General features: G+C 35.5%; 2 protein-coding genes and 3 non-coding genes across 10 annotated transcripts in view; 1 reads left to right on the top strand and 4 right to left on the bottom strand.

Moving 5' to 3' along the window:
- The window catches only part of LOC138847567 (uncharacterized), a 668,340-nt gene that overhangs the window by 386,412 nt on the left and 264,958 nt on the right, over window positions 1-16,970 (top strand). The gene's annotated exons all lie outside the window — the stretch shown is intronic.
- The window catches only part of GABRA3 (gamma-aminobutyric acid type A receptor subunit alpha3), a 327,873-nt gene that overhangs the window by 236,636 nt on the left and 74,267 nt on the right, over window positions 1-16,970 (bottom strand). The window lies entirely within an intron of this gene.
- On the bottom strand, window positions 13,718-13,776 carry MIR105A-1 (microRNA mir-105a-1). Its single transcript, NR_162506.1, has one exon. It is a non-coding gene; the product is annotated as a microRNA mir-105a-1 (primary transcript).
- On the bottom strand, window positions 15,081-15,139 carry MIR105B (microRNA mir-105b). The gene is given in 1 exon segment (NR_162733.1): window positions 15,081-15,139. It is a non-coding gene; the product is annotated as a microRNA mir-105b (primary transcript).
- MIR105A-2 (microRNA mir-105a-2) lies at window positions 15,869-15,927 on the bottom strand. The gene has a single exon (NR_162507.1). It is a non-coding gene; the product is annotated as a microRNA mir-105a-2 (primary transcript).

The following is a 16,970-nucleotide window of genomic DNA, read 5'->3' on the forward strand; positions in this document are numbered from 1 at the left end:
TAAAATGAATAAATACTTCATGGCCAAGTTTGTCTTATGCCAGGAATTCAAGGTTAGTTGCATATCAGAATATCAGTTGATGAAATTGCTCTTACCAACATATTTAAAGAAAAAACGTTATAATATCAATACAAGAACAGAAGAAGGCACTGGTGCTGTGGTGTAGTGGGTGCCAGCATCCCATATGGGCACTGGTTCGAGTTCTGGCTGCTCCACTTCTGATCCAGCTCTCTGCTATGGCCTGGGAAAGCAGTACAGGATGTCCCAAGTCCTTGGGCCCTTACACCCACATGGGAGATCTGAAAGAAGCTCCTGGCTCCTGGTTTCGGATCAGCACCGCTCCAGCCATTGCTGTCATCTAGGGACTGAACCATCAGATATAAGACCTCTCTCTCTGCCCCTGCCTCTCTGTAACTCTGTCTTTCCAATAAATAAATAAATCTTAAAATAAAAAGAAAGAAATTGCCAAAATCTGATGGAGGGCATCTATAAAACAATACAAAGCAAACCACATACCAAAAGGTATACCACGTTTTTTTTTTTTTAACACATTCTCTCACTGATAGATACTTAGGTTGATTTTACATTTTGGCTAATGTAAATAATCTTCCAATGTGTGTTACAGTATAGATATCCTTTCTTTTTTTATGGTAAATGTACATTTAACTTTTTTTTAACTTTAATAGAGATTGTCAAGTGTTTCCAGAAAAGCTCTTATCATTTTTGATTTGTATCAACAATGCATGGAAATTACAAATGCTGCACATTTTTGCCAGCAATTGATATTATAAGGATACTGCTATAGCTTAAAACTGGTAGTTCTACGGTGGTAACTTAATAGGCTTTTTATTTTCATTATGGCAAAAGGGATCAGATATATTTTAATGTGCTTATTGGCCATCTGTATACCTTTTTGAGCTAACTGTTCATATCTTATACCCAGTATTTTTCCATTGAGTTATTTCTTACTGTTGATTGTTTAGAGTTCTTTAATAAACTGAAAATAATTTTTTCATTTTTTAAACTTTTATTTAATGAATATAAATTTCCAAAGTACAGCTTATGGATTACAATGGCTTCTCCCCCATAACTTCCCTCCCACCCGCAACCCTCCCCTTTCCCACCACTCCCTCTCCCCTTCCATTCACATCAAGATTCATTTTCAATTCTCTTTATATACAGAAGATCAGTTTAGCATATATTAAGTAAAGATTTCAACAGTTTCCTCCCACACAGAAACACAAAGCGCAAAGTACTGTTTGAGTACCAGTTATAGCATTAAATCTCAATGTACAGCACATTAAGGACAGAGATCCTACATGAGGAGTAAGTGCACAGTGACTCCTGTGGTTGACTTATCAAATTGACCTTCTGGTTTATGGCATCAGTAATTACCCTAGGCTCTTGTCATGAGTTCCCTAGGCTATGGAAGCCTTTTGAGTTCACTGACTCTGATCATATTTAGACAAGGTCATAGTCAGAGTGAAAGTTCTCTCCTCCCTTCAGAGAAAGGTACCTCCTTCTTTGATGACCTGTTCTTTTCACTGGGATCTCACTCGAAGAGATCTTTCATTTAGGGTTTTTTTATTTTGACAGAGTATCTTGGCTTTCCATGCCTGAAATACTCTCATGGGCTTTTCAGCCAGATCCAAATGCCTTAAGGACTGATTCTGAGGCTAGAGTGCTGTTTAGGACATCCGCCATTCAATGAGTCTGCTGTGTATCCCACTTCCCATGTTGGATCATTCTTTCCCTTTTTTATTCTATAGGTTAGTATTTTCAGACACTAGTCTTATTTATGTGATCCCATTGACTCTTAGTCCTATCATTATGATCAATTGTGAACAGAAATTGATCACTTGGACTAGTGAGATGGCATTGGTACATGCCACCTTGATGGGATTGAATTGGAATCCCCTGGTATGTTTCTAACTACCGTTTGGGGCAAGTCAGCTTGAGCATGTCCCAAATTGTACATCTCCTCCCTCTCTTATTCCCACTCTTATATTTAACAGGGATCATTTTTTCAGCTAAGTATCAACACTTAAGAATAACTGTGTATTAATTACAGAATTCAACCAATAGCATTAAGTAGAACAAACAAAAAAATACTAGGAGGGATAAAGTATTAAGTTGTTCATCAACAGTCAGGGCAAGGGCTGATCAATCAGCGTTTCTCACAGTGTCCATTTCACTTCAACAGGTTTCCCCTTTGGTGCTCAGTTAGTTGTCACCGTTTAGGGAGAACATACATTTGTCCCTTTGGGACTGGCTTATTTCACTCAGCATAATGTTTTCTAGATTCCTCCATTTTGTTGCAAATGACCAGATTCCATTGTTTTTGACTGCTGTATAGTATTCTATAGAGTACATGTCCCATAATTTCTTTATCCAGTCTACTGTTGATGGGCATTTGGGTTGGTTCCAGGTCTTAGCTATTGTGAATTGAGCTGCAATATACATTAATGTGCAGACAGCTTGTTTGTTTGTCAATTTAATTTCCTTTGGGTAAATTCCAAGGAGTGGGATGGCTGGGTTGAATGGTAGGGTTATATTCAGGTTTCTGAGGAATCTCCAGACTGACTTCCATAGTGGCTTGACCAGTTTACATTCCCACCAACAGTGGGTTAGTGTCCCTTTTTCCCCACATCCTTGCCAGCATCTGTTGTTGGTAGATTTCTGAAAGTGAGCCATTCCAACCGGGGTGAGGTGAAACCTCATTGTGGTTTTGATTTGCATTTCCCTGACTGCTAGTGAACTTGAACATTTTTTCATGTGCCTGTAGGCCATTTGGATTTCCTCTTTTGAAAAATGTCTATTGAGGTCCTTGGCCCCTCCCTTAAGTAGGTTGTTAGTTTTGTTGTTGTAGAGTTTCTTAATCTCTTTGTAGATCATGGTTATTAATCCTTTATCTGTAGCATAGTTTGCAAATATTTTTTCCCATTCTGTCGTTTGCCTCTTCACTCTCCTAACTGTTTCTTTTGCAGTACAGAAATTTCTCAATTTGATGCAATTCCAATAGTTAATTTTGGCTTTGACTGCCTGCGCCTCTAGGGTCTTTTCCAGGAAGTCTTTGCCGGTGCCAATATCTTGCAGGGTTTCTCCAATGTTCTCTAATAATTTGATGGTGTCACGTCGTAGATTTAGGTCTTTAATCCATGCTGAGTAGATTTTTGTGTAAGGTGTAAGGTAGGGGTCTTGCTTCATACTTCTGCACGTGGAGATCCAGTTTTCCCAGCACAATTTATTGAATAGACTGTCCTTGCTCCAGGAATTGGTTTTAGATCCTTGATCAAATATAAGTTGGCTGTAGATGTTTGGGTTGATTTCTGGTGTTTCTATTCTGTTCCATTGGTCTATCCATCTGTATTGATTCCAAATCCTTTGGATATATCCCCATAAGTGGAATTAACTGGATCATGTGGTAGATCTACTGCTAATTTTTTTATTTGAAGGGAAGAGTTACAGAGAGAGAAGGAGGGAGGAGAGAGAGAAAAAGGCCATCCATCCTCTGGTTCACTCCACAAATGTCTGCAATGGCCATAGCTGGGCCAAGCCTAACCCAGGATCCAGGAGCTTCTTCCAGGTCTCCCACATGGGTGCTGGGGCCCAAGGACTTGGGCTATCTTCTACTACTTTCCCAGGCCGTAGGAGGGAGCTGGATCAGAAGTGGAACAGCCAGGACTCAAACCAGCACCCACATGGGATGTCAGCATTGTAGGTAGTGACCTAACCCATTACACCACAATGTTCGCTGCTCTACTGTTAATTTTTGAGGATCCTTCATACCATTTTCCATTGGCTAGAAATAATTTATATTCCTACCAACAATGTGCAAGAGTGCTCTTCTTTGCATCCACATCAATACTTGCTTATCTTTCATCTATTTAATAATGATTAATCTAACAGGTTGAGGTGATATCTCATTATGACTTTAATTTCTATTTACCTGATGATCAGTGATGCTTAGTATTTTTAATGTAGCTGTTGGTTATTCATATGTCTAAACTGAGAAAGATCAGTTTCGGCATCTTGTCCATTTTTTAACTGGGTTATTTGTTTACTTACTATTGCATTGTTTGGGTGTCTTATATATTTTAGGCATTATTCTCATACCAGATGTAAGGTTTGAAAATATTTTCTCACATTATCTCAGCTATCACTCTATTTTGTTATGCTGTTTAAATTACAATCACTTCATGATACATTTGGAAATCGTAGAGTGTGATGCCTCCAGCTTTGGTCATTTTGCTCAAGAATTTTGTGGCTACTCAGGTCTTTTGTGGTTTCATTCAATTTAAAAATTATTTTTTCATTACCCTGATACCAAAGCCAGACAATAACGCTACAAGAAGAAAAAATTATATCCTTGATGAAAATAAGTGCAAAAGTCCTCAATAAAATATTAGTAAACTGAATTCAACAACATATATAAAAGAATGATTCATCATGATTGTGGTAATTATTCAATCATCATTATTCCAGAGATTTAAGGATGGTTCAACATATACAAAATCAATTAATGTGATATCCCACATTAATAAAATGAAGCATAAAAATCATATGATCAATTAAGTAGATAAGATAAAGCATTTGACAAAATTCAACATTCTTTCATGATAAAACCTTTCCATAGATTAGATATAGAAGGCATTTACTCCAACACATTAAAAGCTATATATGACAAATTTATAGCTAACATTCCAAACAGAAAAAGATGTTTGTCTTTTGTCATCAGCAACAAGACAAAGATGCCAACAGAACAAGAAAGACATTAAAACGTCTCTATTTGCTGACAGCATGTTCTTATATCTAGAAAGCTCTAAATACTCTCACAAAACTTTATAATTGATAAATCCAGTAAAGTTGCAGGATACAAAATCAATTTACAAAACCCGGTAGCATTTTTGTAGACTAAAAACAATCTGAAAAGAAGTCCAGAAAATAAAGCTCATTTAGAATGACTAAAACAAAATACTTAAGTATACATTTGACCAAGGAGATGACAGACATGTATGTTGAAAACTACAAAACATTGGTTAAAGAAATTAGAGAAAACAAAAATGATGAAAAGAAAGCCTTTGTTCATGGATTAGGAAAGTTAAAAATGTGAAAATATTCATAATACCCTAAGCAATCAAGAGAACCAATGCAATCTATCAAAATTTCAATGTTGCTTTTCACAGAAGTACAAAAATCGCTACTTTTTCAAAATAAAGTTACAATTGAAGCATAAGGTATCTGTGCCAGGAGAAATAAAGGGCCCAGACTCAGACACTTGATTTATGATTCAGGGTGCCCTGAAGAACTGTCTGGCAAATACAGGATTTTTCAATAAATGTTACTAGGACAATTGGTGATTTTCATACTTCACACAATAATTAATTTGGAACCTTACCCATAGTGAACTACAATATACTACAGGTGGATTGAAGATCTCATTATGAAAGGTAAAACTATAAAACCTATAAATAGAAGTGAACTTCACACATTTGAACTAAGAAAGTACTTCTTAAATATACACTTAGTGTTAACTATAAAGGAAGAAAGTTTTAAAAATAGACTACATTAAATGGCCTGAGACTATTTTTTAAAATTTACTGCATGAATGAATTTGTTATCTTTTCATTTGATTATTATGTATAGTCGTTGCCTATATTGCTGCTGAACTAGGGTCTTTTAACTTCTTATTTGTTGAGCTCTTTATTTAGTGGGGCATGAAGCCTTTGACTACAATGTAAATTAAAAGCATGTTAGCTTGAAAATTAAAAAAGAAAGAAGAGGGGGCAGGGAGGAAGGGAAGTATCAATATTTTCTTAGAATGTTATCTATAAACTACATTGAATCTGTTCTCTTTGTATTAATATCACATTAACATGAGAATTGTGTTGTAGTAATTATAATGAATTTGCCGTGACCTCCAAGAATCTAATGTATTAATAAATTCCTTTAAAAAAAGTTCAGAACTCTGTTCAACAAAACATTCAAGAAGGGGCAGACATCTGGCACAACAGTTAAGAAGCTAACTGGATTTCTGCATCCCATATCACATTGCCTGAGTTTGAGTCTCGGCTCCATTCCCTATTACAACTTCTTGCTGATATGCACCCTGGGAGACAGCAGATGATGGCCTAATTTGTTGAGTCTCGGCTACTCATACAGGAGACCCAGATTGAATTTTCGACTTTTGTCTTCTGCTTGGCCCAGCCCTGGCTGTTATGGCCATTTGGGGAGTGAACCAATGGATAGAAGATCTCTCTCCCTCTGTCCCTCTCCCTCTCCCTCACTCATCCTTTCCCTCTCCACCCTCTCCCTGTCACTCTCCCTTTCAAATAAAGTAAATCTTTTAAAAAAAGAAAAAGAGAAAGTCTAATAGAAAAATGGATAAAATAATTGAAAAATTACTTCATAAAAGAGGAACTCTAAATTGTCATTAACCATAAGAAAAGGTGTTTGCCTCATTAATAGTGATTAAAATGAAAATTAGGGATAGAATAAGCTCTAATTACACACTCACTGATTGTTAAAAATTTTTAAAGTCTCGTAACATCAAGTTTGACAATTATATGAAGCAAAAGGAGTTTCCTACTCTGCTGGAAGGAATATAAAATATTGCAACCTCTTTGAAATAACTGTTTGACATTAGGCTGTCAAGTTGATTATGCACATACCCATGATCTATGACATTCATTGCTAGACATGTACTTCAAAGAAATTTACATACATATGCACAAGTATAACTATGAAAGAATGTTCATAGCACCACTGTTCTAAAAAAGCAGAACTGGAAGTAATCTGAATGTCCATATTATAATAGAATGGATAAATTGTGCTGTAGTCATACAATGGTATAACATATAATGAAATGAAATTAAACTACAATCACATGGAACAAATTAGACATGTCTCAAATATCTAACATTAAACAAACAAGCAAACCTCAAAGGAACATAATATGATTCTATGTAAATAAAGCTCACTAATAAAGCTATATTGTATCTTTTTACATAAAATTTACTTTATGGTTTGAGAAAGGTAGAGAAATGGACACAGACAGACCTCCTATTCTGTAGTTCACTCCTCAAATGCTCACAACAGCCAGGGATGGGTCAAGACAAAGCCAGGAGCCATCCAGGTCTCCCACAGAGATGACATGGCAAGGGCATAAGTTATTGAGACACCAACTGCTCAAGCTGGAATGGGAGCAGAGCCAGGACTGGAACCCAATGACTCCTTTATATGGGACATGGGTGTTCCAAGCAGCAGAACTGGTATGTCAAAAGCTTGCCCCTAACTTTCTTCTTTTTTCTTGGATATACCAAAGTGAAGCCACAAAGGGCTTCCTTCTTTTATGTTTTTCAAGAAGTTTTATTAACAATAATTATACATATATCAGGACAACAGTGCAACATTTCAATGCATGTATATAAATGTGCACCAATCAAATAAGGGTAATCAACATTTCCTCATCTTTGACATTAGTATATGATTGGAGCCCAGGAGCTCCACTATTCCACTTGCTTATAAAATACATAATAGGTTATTATGAACTATAGACACCCCATTATCCATGTAACAGAAGGGACTTATTCCCTGAATCTATTTCTGATTTTGTACCTATTTTACAAACTTCCTCTATCACCCTCTACCTCTCCCAGCCTCACCATTCTATGTTCAGATCAAGTTTTGTCAGCTTCTAAATATGAGAGAGAATATATGATATTTGTCTTTTTGTGTTTTGCTTATTTCACTTAACATTTTTCTGCAAACAATAGGATTTCAATCTTTTAATGGCTGAATAATATCCCCTTTGTGTATTGTACCACATTTCCTTTATCCACTCATCTGATAACTGACGCCTTGTTTGATTCCATATCTTGGTTATTGTGAACAGTGTTGCAATGAACATGGTAGAGCAGATATTTCTTTGATATAATGATTTCTTGTCCTTTGAATATACACCTAGTAGTGAGATTTCTGCATAATATGTCAGTTCTATTTTTAGTTTTTTAATATTTTAAAAATGTATTTGGTCATAACAAATACTAACCCAGTGATTGAATTTATTTAGTATCAGTTAAGAATAATCTAATATAAAATGAAAAGTGAAACACATTTTGAAGTATGTATGTGTACATATCATTTCAAAGTATGTACATGTATATATAATTCAGAGGGCTGCTCCGATAAAGAATATGATCACTGTAGGTGTTTTTAGACAACTTCCATTGCTGTGTAGTTTTTTATGATAATCAGATCTTTTCTCATTTGTGAACTAAATTAGTTGCTTCTGTTTTTGAGTTTTTTGAGTTTCTTTTATACTTCAGATATTAATTCTTTGTTGAATGAGTAGTTTGCATATATTTTTCTTTTTCCATCATAATCTATTGATTATTTCCTTTGCTGTACATTTAATAAAGCTATAAAAAAGATTCAGAATAGTGGTTACTTCAGAGGGGAAAGGAAAAGGTTGAGATCAGAAATAGATTCATTACAGGCCTCAGAAATACCTACAAATTTGTAGATTTTTACTTAGATAATGGCTGTATAGGTGTTCACTTTATTCTGAAACAGTGAGTATCTTCACAACATATTCCTACATATAAGTTGTATTTCACATTTTTAAATTAAAATAAGTCATGAACATAGTTGAATGTTGAAAGTTTTAGAATTTTAATTACCTAAGTAAAAGTATTTAAATGCAATCTTAAGATTAAAGAAATACAGTTAGAGCAATGAGGCATCATGCCACCTATCAAATGAACAGAATTTTTTCAATGTTGAAGTATTCTGTTGAAGATAGGACAACAGAAGAATCTCAAGTATATCAGTTGATTAGAATATAAATCTATGCAATCTTCCTTGAAAGCAATCTGGCAACATGAAAAAAAATCTGCTAAAAAAAACATACTCTGACTCAGTAACTGCACTATAAGGAATTTACTCCACAGAGAAAAATCAAAGATGCAAAAAAAAATCATGTTCAAATAATTCTATCACACTATAACAATATATTGGTGAAAATTTTAAAATATTTAAATGTGCATATTAAGAGTATTTAGATAAATAATGGTCATTGATACGTCTGAATTTTATACAGGTTAGAATTATATATTTCAGCGGGGCCATTTTGTTTAGTGTTTAAGAAATTGCTTGGGACACCCACATCTCAAATTATAGTGCCTGATTTGAGTCTCAGCTCCACTGCTGATTATAGCTTCCTGATAATGCACACTTTTGGAGGCAGCAAGTGATGGCTTAAGTACTTAGATCCCTTGATACTCAAGCGGGAGACCACAACTGAGTTCTGGGCTCTTAGCTTGGAACTGGTGCAGTCCTAGTTATTGCAGGTATGTGGGAGAGTGAACCAGTGGATGGAAAATCTCTCCTTCCCCCTTTCCCTCTCCTCTTCCTCTATCTCTCCCTCTCCCTCCCTCCTTTTTAAATAAAATGAAAATTTAAAAATTTAAACTTTTTAAAAATTCTGTTTTAAAATTTCATTTGGGAAAATGTACATGATATAGTAAAATACGCCAAATCAGGATATATATCCCAGAAAGGTAGCTTTCAATCAAGGAGATTGAGTGACTTTCGCAGTACTATATCAGTAAAAACAAAAAATGGAAGTGAACCCAGAAATTCTCAAAGAGAATCACTATGGTACAAGAGCATGAAATCAATATGAGTGCTCATCTCATCATGGTGTACGCTTTCCAGAGTGGATATATAGACATTAATGAGAGCTTCATAATAAAACTACATGAATGAGTAGTCTGTAATGATAAGCAGAAAGAACATATGGATTCTCAACTTGCATATATTCAGATAACCCTGACCACAGATGATCAGATGTCCACAATGTATAAGCTGACAATCATGTATGTCTACCAGTACCCCAAGAGTACTCACTCAGGATGTATACTAATGTTACAATGGTAAATGTGTAAACAGGCATATTAAAATAAAAAACTCCATGATATAATAATCAATAATATGAAGTCATTCAACCACAGAACATGTTATCATAGTGCTGAGGAACATAATTGTAAAATGGTGATTATTCAGATAGATATTGCATATTTTTAAAATGCTGAAACAAATTGATTTGTCTTAGGTAGATACTGCATATAATTAACAAAAACAAAAAAAAAGGGATTTTCAAAGGGTCATACTAGTACATACTCAAGCATCCATGGTGCATGAATAGCTACCACTTAAGTTTGAGCAAGTGATTATTATGGGATACAGTACACATTTGGACATGGAGAAAAGCAGATCAGTGATAGAAGAGTAGGAAAATGTTAGATGAGCTAGCCATCTAGCACATCTTAGTACTGGAATAGATAATTATGGTTGTAGCAGATACATACACACAGTAAATAAGAACAACTCCAGAACCTAATGATCTTCTCACCAAAGTGTGTGCGTTGCATGACTTAAATAGACACAAAACATGAAAATACGTAGTTTTGGCCCAGAAGCAGAGAGTAATGGTGTAAAGGTGTTCATCATGGCATAGATCAAGAAGGCCATAACATAAGAATACCCATCAATGTTTTGAGACTTCACCCATCATGCATTCCAAACAATCTCAACATGAGTTAAAACTTACAAAACAGGAAGACATCAATGTGGTGAAGAAATAAATGGGCATAGTACATATTCGGTCACAAATGTTGTGTTACATGGTAAAGATATAGAAAACGGGCATATAAAATGACTTTGGCCCAGGAGTTGAGGGAGTTAATGCAAATGGAGATCCCACAGAATATGCTCAAATGACCATGATGCATGATGTAGAGGTACCTTGGTATCAGCATTTGACAGATGCATAATAATAAAGTCCTGAAACATGAGCTGGTAGATATTATAGGAAGAGAAAGTAATGGCTCAAGAGCGTATGTACGAGTATGTGGCCCAAGTGCAGACAATAACTGATGTGTGAATGGTTAAAACAGATGGCAATCATGCAAAAGGAAACCATGAACACCATATGATCACAATGCACCCTAAGGCAACTGCAAATTGAGCTCTCAGCCATGATATAGGAAGGTGGTTTAGGAGATGGTAATGATGGAGAACACCTCAGAATATGATCTGAAAACCATCATGCATAGGTTAGTGCATGGTCCAACATACAGAAGATGGAATTCTCAGTACAAGATCAAACTACAATGTTTCATGCTCAGAAAGTTGTGATTTACATGGTTCATATACAGGAGAATCATGCTAAAACATAGTAGGAACAGAGGGATGTGGCTTAGAGTTTATTCTCATAGATACAGAAACAATATTTTTAGAACTACAACACAGGAACAAAGATTGGGGAGGGCAAAAGCAAATAAAATGGAAGACATAGTAAAAAGGAAAACAGCACAATATATGCTTAAGTTTCAAGGGTCTATAAAAAAAAACACTATTATTTTTTTTTGTATTTAAGGCCAATTTTATTTTATTTTTTTATTTTTTTATTTTTTGCTTTCAAACTTTTATTTAATGAATATGAATTTCCAAAGTACAGCTTATGGAGTATAATGGCTTCCCCCCCATAACGTTCCTCCCACCCACAACCCTCCCCTTTCCCTCTCCCCCCCTTCCATTCACATCAAGATTCATTTTCGATTCTCTTTATATACAGAAGATCAGTTTAGCATATATTAAGTAAAGATTTCAACAGTTTGCTCCCACACAGAAACATAAAGTGAAAAATACTGTTTGAGTACTAGTTATAGCATTAAATCTCAATGTACAGCACACTAAGGACAAAGATACTACATGAGGAGTACGTGCACAGTGACTCCTGTTGTTGACTTAACAAATTGACACTCTTGTTTATGGCATCAGTAATCACCCTAGGCTCTTTTCATGAACTGCCAAGGCTATGGAAGCCTTTTGAGTTTGCCGACTTCGATCTTATTCCAACAGGATCATAGTCAAAGTGGAAGTTCTCTCCTCCCTTCAGAGAAAGGTACCTCCTTCTTTGATGACCCATTCTTTCCACTGGGATCTCACTCACAGAGATCTTTCATTTAGGTTTTTTTTTTTTTTTCCCCAGAGTGTCTTGGCTTTCCATGCCTGAAATTGTCTCATGGACTTTTCAGCCAGATCCGCATGCCTTAAGGGCTGATTCTGAGGCCAGAGAAGAAAGCACTATTCTAAATCTCAGAATAAAATCTGCTAATCATGGCAGAGAGCAAAGGAAAACATTCCTAGTAGCATGATTGATGATGATGATGGAAATCAGTCTATATTTATTTGGTATATTTATTTATTGTATGACAAACCTAATAATCTTATATATAATATTTATTTTATTCTCACATCAAGCATATGAGGTAAGTATTACTACTACTATTATTCTAGATACGAGGAAACTAAGGCAGAAGGATGTGAAGTGACTTATACATCAGAAAGTCTAAGTTCAATATACAACAGTAGAGCTGTCCTCCCTCTGATGGATATGGTAGAAAACTTTAAAACACACAGTAGAGGAACTAACAACTGTACTGTTAATACAGTCAGCAATCGCTATTGCATAAATAAATATATAGTTCATTGTCAAGTATTCATGGTACATAAGCAGCCACTACAGTAGTCAGAATAGTCATACTCAAAAGATTCTTCAATTTGAACTGACATCCAGGATGATGGAGATATAGGAAAACATGATTCTATCACAATTAATAAACTGTTATTCACTATATAGAAAAGTCCATTCTTCTATTCTCCGTTCAGGAGTAGACGGTGGCTGAATTTTTATATAATCATAGTGTAAAAGTCTATAGTACAACCCCAACCACAGCAAATGAGCAGAAATTTCTTATGCATGCTCAGTCTACCATGGAAAATGAGCCAGAATCTATGTGGATGAGAAAACAGGATGGTACAAAGAAAACACATAGTGGAAACTGTACATATGATCATAACACAAAATTAAAAGCCACTTTATGTGGAATACCTTGATCTAGGAGCAAATGGTAATGGTGGAACAAACCATGATATATGCTGGAATGATCACATGCAAGAAAAACTATCACTAGTGTTTGGATAGTTAACTATGAGATACATAAAGATACCTTGAAAAAAGGTGTCAATTATGATATTGTTACAAGTTGAAATGGTACAGTACTATTCTTGCTCAGGAAGATGTGATGAATAATTAAAAGCAAAACACAGAGACGAATGGCCTTAACAAAGAAATAGAGGACATTTGTGAAAAAGGAGAAACCAAGGAGCATCAGATGACCATTGACAGCCATAAAAGTAATTTAGTATCTAACAGAAATGCACAATTGCACAATGTAAGAATACAAGCTGACAACCACAATAAAGAACAAAGAGGCATAATACAAGTAATAAAACAATATAAGCTAATACTTAGCATTTACCTTGCACCAGGCACTAATCTAGGCATTTTACATTTAAGTCTTTGAATCCTCACAACAACCCTATGAGGTAGGTATTATTATCATTATTTTACAGTTTAGAAAACAGAGACACAGAGGGATGAAATGACTTGCTCAAGGACACCAAGCTATTAAATGCAAGCATTAGAATTTCAATTTAAATGGTCTGGCTTCAGAGTTGTTATTATCCATATATACTGATGGTGTCATGCTTCCTCAGATGAATGTAGTACAAGATTAAATACATAGAGCACAGGAACAAATGGCTTTGATCCAGAAGTAGACGTCAAAGTAGCTAAAGTAGACACCGTAGCACATGCTCAAACGTCCGTGGTGCATGAGCAGCCACCACAGGAGTCTGAGCATTTGACCACGATGCACACTCAGAAGGTTCTGCAACACAAGCTGACATCCAGTATATAGGAGTAGATACTGAGGACAAAGGAGGAGGCAAACACATTGAAATAACAAATAATCATGATTCACAAAATGATATTTGTGGTACAGAAAATTCAATTTTAAGCACAAGTAGACAATGGTGTATTTTTACACAATCATCATGAATGAGCAGAAGATCATAGTAAAACTTCTAACAGTAAAACAGCAGAATGCATTATGTACATTTATACAATCATGGAAAATGAATGGAAACCTCAGAGATGGATGGACATGGTACAAGATCAAAACATCTCAATACACAAATGATTGTTTCAGAACAGATGGAAAAGGTGCATGTTTGACTATTTGATCATGATATACACAAGTACACAAAACAATCTACACTGACATAGTAGTCATGTCACAGGAGCTAGGAGATGTACACATGGAATACAAACTTGTTTTCAGAGAAACACACCATACTGTGGTGCACACTCAAACAGATATTATACCTTACAAAAGAGCCATGGTACAGGAATAAACGGTTTCACTCCATTAGTAGATGTCAGTTATGACAAAGGAGACAACACACCATGTACTCAGATGGCCATGTTGTATGAACAGTCATTATTAATATTTGAGAATTTGATTATTATTCTTAGCTACATAATCCCATGATACAAATTGAAAGTGAAATACAGGAACAGATAGTCATGGTACTGTACTTCCTAAAATTCATATGACTGGTAGTTAAACCATCACAATTTCATTTAGCTTAGGAGCAGATGTCAATGAGGAAACACGTGAAATAATGGTACATGCTTAAATAACCATGGCATGAACAGCCACCATAGACATTTGACTGTGATGCACAATTGGACAGCCTAGCGACATGGAATAATATCCATTTTTTAACAGATAGACATAGTACAGGAAAAGGGAGAAGTGGTCCAGGAGTAGAGAGACACAGATGGAAGTAACTTACAATAAAACACAAACAGATATACGAGTACATGATGCATAAAATACCATTTCCCTATAGAGCAGTAGGCAATGAAGATTCCTGCTCAGGAACCATGGTGTATGAGCAGACAAGCATGCTGCATGCTCAGACAACCATGGTGCATGAGCAAAAACCTATACAGTAATACAAAAGCAAATGAGTGTGATACTTGAGCAAATAAAATTAGGAATATGCCCAGATGTACAGGAGATATGAATAAGGGAAACAATAATACACTAGTACATTTTCTTTAGGCCAAAAGGATATGACAGTGATGCTAGAGGGGATATCATGGCATATGCTCAGACAATCGTGGTGCATGAACAACTACCACTGATGTTTGAGCATTTCACCATGATGTACACCCAGACATCCTGAGAAAACAAGCTGATGGATACAATCTGGGGCATATGAACAAGGATATTAAGGGAGACGGTGATGATAGAAGAGCAGAAAACAATAGCTTAGGAGCTAATAGAATACTACAAATGACAATGACTCAAAGGGATACGTCCATGGCATATGCCCATATCATGGTGCTTTATACACTATTACAAGTATCAGCATTTGACCATAATGCACACTTATAACTCCAGGATTTGAATGGACAATAACAACACAGAATGAAGGGGCACAATATCGTTATCATCAGTAGCAGCAACAGCATCACCACCACCATCTTCATCATCAGTATCATGAGCATCACCACCAACATCATCGTCATTATAATCTCCATCACATACATATAACTATATGCTAGGCAGTATTTGAAATAGTTTATGTGCTATAATTAATATAATCCTAACAACAATCCTGTGAAGTGTTTTTCTTGTCATTTCTTAGGAACCATAAGAATAGACACATGGACTGATATGTCCAAGATCTCGTAGCTAGAAAGTAGATACTCTAGGATTCAAATCCAGTCGTTTTGGCCCAACTATTCATTTTCTTAAATATGACAATAAATGAAAATATGCTGTGATTCTTCTGACAGGCGTGATACAAGATTTTAAAAACAGAGTAAAGAAATGAATGGCTTTGTTCCAGAAGCAGATGGCAATGTTGCAAAAGTAGACACCATAGCACATGCTCAAACATCCGTGGTGCATAAGCAGCCACCACAGGAGTCTGAGCATTTGACCACGATGCACACACATAAGTTCCTGCAACACAAACTGACAATAGGTTATAGGAGTAGACGTTGATGGCAAAGGAGAAAGAAAACTCATTGTAATCGCAAAAAATATGGTGGAAAAACAAATACACATGGCAAGAATATTCATTCCCAGTACAAAAGAAGACAATGACAATGCATTTTACACAAGTGTGATGTGTAAGTGAAAATTCATACTACAATTTTGAACACAGTCTATGAGCAGAATTTCACTATACATGTTGAGATTATCATGGATTATCATGGAGAATGAGTCATTTCCCATATTAAAGAAGGAATAAATACGTTATCCCAGGAAGAAATCAGAGTGAAAACTGTTCTAATGGTAAAGGAAAAATACAGTAATGGGTGCATTGGCCTAAAATCAGATTAAAATAATTCAGGATGCTCAGATGACTAAGATGCAAGAAAATTATGTTTCAATATGTGTTCATGATGCCCAAATATACACCTATAGGAGATAGATCTTCAATTATAATGCAGATGTAAATGGACATGGTATAGATATCTATTCTATGATTCTTACACAGGTAGACATAAAATATAATAAAAATAACCACACAAACAATGAAAGAGTTTGGTTTTAAGGGACAATGACTATGGTACAAAGGAGACTCATGGACATAAAGCCCTACAATAAATAATCATGGCGAATGGATACAGTGATATATACTCAAATTATCCCATTATATGAGCTAACAGCTATGGCACAATTATTAGGCACTATAATAGAGCAGACAGCCATCACTTACATTTGAAAATCTGATCATGATGCTCATCTTGACAATCCAAAAAGCATGAAGTATGAATACAAGAGAAAATATCAAAATATCCAAACATGTACATGGTACAGGAGCAAAGATAAATGTTTTCGTTGGAGCCTGATATATGAGTTAGTAACAATGATGCACAATGTGATAGCCATTGACTTAGAAGATAATCACATATCAAGCTCATACAAATGAACAAACAGCCAAACTGTGATCTTACTTAGATGGTCAAATGCCTA

The sequence above is a fragment of the Oryctolagus cuniculus genome, chromosome X (genome assembly GCF_964237555.1).
Source record: "Oryctolagus cuniculus chromosome X, mOryCun1.1, whole genome shotgun sequence".
Taxonomy (NCBI): domain Eukaryota; kingdom Metazoa; phylum Chordata; class Mammalia; order Lagomorpha; family Leporidae; genus Oryctolagus; species Oryctolagus cuniculus.